The following is a 5,000-nucleotide window of genomic DNA, read 5'->3' as shown; positions in this document are numbered from 1 at the left end:
GTTCCCCATAGAAAAGTTGTTTGGGGATTCGGCTGTCGTGCATGCGATAGACATGGCCTGCCCACCGGAGCTGGGTTTTGCGGATTATGGTGGTGATGGTATGGAGCCCCGCGCGCTTCAAGACTTCTGTGTCAGGAATTCTGTCTTGCCAGCGGATGTTGAGAAGATTACGGAGGCATCTGAGGTAGAAGCCATTTAACTGTTTTTCATGTCTTTTATATGACGTCCAAGTTTCGCAGGCGTAGAGTAGGGTTGTCAGGACGACCGCTCGGTATACTTTCAGGTTGGTTGCGAGTGTAATGCCTCTCCTCTTCCACACATTGTCTCTAAGTCTTCCAAATGCACTGCTCGCTGTGGAGATCCTATGGTTAACCTCAATGTCAATGTTGGCGGTGCGGGAGAGGGTGCTGCCAAGGTAGGTGAATTGCTCCACAGCATGGATCTTCTGTCCTTTGACAGTGATGCCGGGTTCATGGTATGCATCTCCTGGGGCGGGTTGGTACATAACTTCTGTCTTCTTTGTACTGATGGTGAGACCAAAGTTGTCACAACTGGTGGAAAATCCGTCCATTTGACGTTGCATCTCTATCTCATTTGGGGCATTAAGGGCACAGTCATCGGCAAAGAGAAGGTCTCTGATGATGGTTTCCCTCACTTTCGTGACTGCCTGCATTCGCCTGATGTTAAACAATTCCCCGTCACATCTGTACTTGATGACAATGCCAGAGTGACTGTCTTTGAAAGCGTCCTGGAGCATGGCAGAGAAAACCATGCTGAAGAGCGTCGGGGCTAAGACACAGCCCTGCTTGACCCCGTTGGTCACAGAGAAGGGTTCTGAGGGGTCGCCGTCATCCAGGACACGAGCGGTCATGCCCTCATGGAACTGCCTGACAATGGCTATGAACCTGTCTGGACAACCAAATTTTTTCATGATCCGCCAGAGGCCATTTCGGCAAACAGTGTCGAAGGCCTTGGTCAGGTCGACGAACGTGGTGTAGAGGCCCCGGTGCTGCTCGACACACTTCTCCTGCAGTTGGCGTGCAGCAAAGATCATATCAGTCGTCGCGCGGCCCGCTCGAAAGCCACACTGGCTCTCGGGAAGAAGACCATCTTCAAGGTGCACCAGCAGGCGGTTGAGAAGGACGCGGGCCAGGATTTTCCCGGCGATGGAAAGAAGGGATATCCCGCGGTGGTTGTCACATGACTGAGGATTTCCCTTGCGTTTGTAAATGTGAACGATAGTAGCGTCACGAAAATCTTGCGGTAATTCTTCACTCTCCCACATGGATTGGAAGAGTTCTGTTAGTCTTAAAAGCAGTGTAGGTCCACCAGCTTTGTATACTTCTGCTGGAATTGAGTCGGGGCCGGGGGCCTTCCCAGAGAAAAGTTGCTTGATGGCTTTGCTTACTTCCTCTGACGAGGGTGGGATGTCGAGCTCCTCGTTGATAGGCTCCTGGCGTAGTCGATCGATGGCTTCATCGTTGATGGAAGATGGTCGGTTGTGCTCTGCCCATCTATCAAGGATCTGCTTTTTGTCATTCAAGACAGTTGTTCCATCGGAGCTAAGCAGGGGGGAGGAACTAGAGGACTGGGGACCGTAGACAGCCCTCAGCGCATCGTAAAACTTCCTCATATCCTGGCTATCGGCATGCTCCTGGATCTCATCTGCTTTGGCGTTGAGTCAGGCATCCTGCATGGAGCGGAATCTGGCCTGCACCTTGCTGCGGATGTTGATGAAGGTAGCTTTCTGTGCAAAACACTTGGGGTCACTCTGATGTGCACGGAGAAGTTGGCGTTTCTCCTCCAGGAAAGGCTGAATCTCAGAGTCATTTTCATCAAACCAGTCCTGGTGCTTCTTTTGCTTGGGTCCAATGATTTTGAGAGCGATGGAGTAGGTGGAGTCTCTGAGGTGTGCCCACTGATCTTCGATAGTGTCCGAGATGGTGAGGGGGACAGATAGCTTGTCGTTGATTGCTTCCTGTAGCTCATGGATGACATCTGGACTTTTAAGATTTTCCAGGTCAAGGCGCTTTGTGACTTTCTGACCCTGAGGCCGCCTCTTGAGTTGGATGTAGAGGCAAATTTTTGATATGATCAGGCGGTGGTCTGTCCAACAGTCGGCACCACACACAGCCTTGGTTCATCTTACGTCTCTCCTGTCCCTTGCCCTGATGATGACGTAGTCAATCAGATGCCAGTGGTGGGAGCGTGGGTGCATCCACGACGTCCTGTTACGGGTGGGTAGGCGGAACATGGTGTTGGTGATGGAAAGGTCGTGTGCAGCGCAAAGGCTGAGCAGCCGTAGGCCGTTGCTATTACACTTGCCCACTCCATGGTGGCCAAGGACCCGGTCCCAAGTGGAATGGTCCATGCCAACGCGGGCATTGAAGTCGCCGAGGACGATGAGCTTCTCTCTCTGCGGAGCAGCGGAGATGAGGCTTTCCAGATCTTCATAGAACTGGTCCTTGGTATCTTTGGGGTTAGTCATGGTTGGTGCGTAGGCGCTGATCAGTGTGGCGGTTCTTGCCTTGTTGAGCAGGAATTGCATCTTCATCAGCCGGTCATTGATGCCGTCCGTGATGCTAACCAGCTTCCTCACGTGCTCAGTCTTGATGGCGAAGCCCACGCCAGCCTCTCTGCGCTCCTCGCTGCTGCGTCCACTCCAGAAAAAGGTGTAGCCGCCACCTGACTCTGTCAGTTGACCCTTGTCTGAGAGGCGAGTCTCACTGAGGGCTGCGATGTCTACCTTATAACGGGCAAGCTCCCTTGCTACGAGAGCAGTTCTTCTCTCGGGTCGGTCAGCTCTGGTGTTGTCGAGTAAAGTACGGACATTCCATGATGCTAAGGTAAGCACCAACCCTTTCTTTCTCATGTCTCGACCGCTGTGAGGGAAACCCCGCCAGCCGCGGTATGCTGGCCAGGGGTGATGGTGAAGCAGCTATGTTTAGGGCTCCTTTTATCGCCCCGTCCTCATGCCATGGAGGCGAGCAGAGTGATCCTGAAAAGGACTGCTCGGTCGGCCAGCGAGTTGCCTGCACCCCCTCGCTGCTTCGGTCGAGTGGAGTACGACCAGTTTCTGGGCCGCCTGTGTGCAGGTTTGCAGCTACAGCTCCCAGTGATTTCCACACCTGCTGCTTTGCCGCTCGCCCATCGCCACAGGGCTTGGTGTTGACGCAATGTTTGACACCCTGACTTGCGCTGGATTTGGATTATAGTGAGGGGGACTTGCGCTGCATCGGCCTCACTCTCTCGTCCTGGCCCGCCCAATTCCAACGGCAAGACATAGTCGAGACGGCTGGGGACGAACAAGGGTGCAGGAGCTGCCGGAGGGAGGAAAGTATGCCATCCAACCGCCTAAGGGGCTCCACTCCATCGTTTCTGTATGTATATATAAGTACATATGTTGCTTAACATATGTTTAGAACAACTTTACCAAGAGTTACGCGCATTAATATTTCAGAACGGAAATACAAATATAGGTGAAAGTTCTTAATCCGCGGAGTTTCGAAAAAATACTTCCCTTCTAATCTTCTGGAGAAGAGGCAACACAATCTATTATGATTTTTTTCCAGTAAATCACTTAAAGAAACTAAGACTAAAAAGTGTTATACAAACGTGAAAGTGAAATGTAGAATAATTAAAGAGATGGGGTGGGGCAAAAAGAAAAAAAAATGGTTTATCATGAGAGTGACTGAATCCCAAATCATTCAAATATGGCGGGAGTATATTGACCTTACGTCAAGGCACACCAAACGCTGTTATATATTCAGAAACACACACACACACACATATATATATATATACAAACACGCATACACACACGCATATACACATACGCACACCCACATGCGCACACATACACACACACGCACCCACATACATACACACACGCACACAAACACATATATATATATATATATATAAATATATATATATATATATATATATATATATATATATATATATAATATTTTTTATCCAAAAATTTAATATATCAAGATATATCAACTATTGGCAATGTAGATACACAAATGAAAATAAGTCAAATAAATTGATTCAAATATTAAGTTTCATGATTATCGATTTCTATAATCGAGCATTCATAAAAAATGTTTAATACAACGACAACAAGAAATTTGTTGTGAATTTTTCATGAATGTTACGATTCGACACCATTTATTTTATTTTATTCACAAATATTACAGAAAAGCATCTCACTAGAGGGTTAAAAAACGTTTTGTTATCGGCCTATTTTCGTATTCCTATATCTTAGGTTAACCATTCGGCTAATTGTTTATTTTCATCTTACTTAGTATATATATATATATATATATATATTCATATATATATATATATATATATATATAACTATTTCATTTACTCACATAAAATTAATGTACAAAAGTATAAATTCATGCGTAAACTGTAAGTATTTACTTCAAAAGTGCTCAATACGTAGGTAGAGCTAGTTAGTAATTTATAAAATATATATGGCGATTAATCTACACTGAATATTCCGCGTTTCCTCCACTCTAGGATTCTTCAGGCTTATGCACATAAGCCTGAAGAATTCTAGAGTGGATGAAACACGGAATAGTCAGTGTAGCTTAATCGCTATATATATATATATATATATATTGTCAGGTCATGTCATATGCTACTGGTACCATGTAACCCAGTACTACCTGTCTCATGCTCGGGTCACCGGCGACTAAACTGGTTCCCCCACCAGACTTGTTTGGTGAGGAGGGCGGCTAGTCTCCCTGAAGGATTAAAAACAAGACCTTCCAAAGGGCGAATGAACTCTTTTTCTGGGTCAACGGCTAACTAGCACCGTGTATATTTGTGTGTGTGTATATGTGTATTGGGGTAGAGAGGGCTCCCGTAAGCCATGGTGAAGGCAACCTTCCTAGGAGAAGCAAATCTCTGATTTAAAAAACCATAAAGCGGAAGACCATTACCCGCATTAAGCTGGTCTGCAGTTTAATTTGTTGCTGGCT

The 5,000-nt window shown here is 46.9% G+C and overlaps 1 protein-coding gene across 1 annotated transcript in view; it reads left to right on the top strand.

Moving 5' to 3' along the window:
* The window catches only part of LOC145265676 (sperm-tail PG-rich repeat-containing protein 2-like), a 1,924,518-nt gene that overhangs the window by 858,644 nt on the left and 1,060,874 nt on the right, over positions 1-5,000 (top strand). The gene's annotated exons all lie outside the window — the stretch shown is intronic.

The sequence above is a fragment of the Euprymna scolopes genome, chromosome 40 (genome assembly GCF_053919585.1).
Source record: "Euprymna scolopes isolate OS-2025 chromosome 40, ASM5391958v1, whole genome shotgun sequence".
Classification (NCBI taxonomy): domain Eukaryota; kingdom Metazoa; phylum Mollusca; class Cephalopoda; order Sepiida; family Sepiolidae; genus Euprymna; species Euprymna scolopes.
This window is presented reverse-complemented; position numbering and strand designations above follow the sequence as displayed.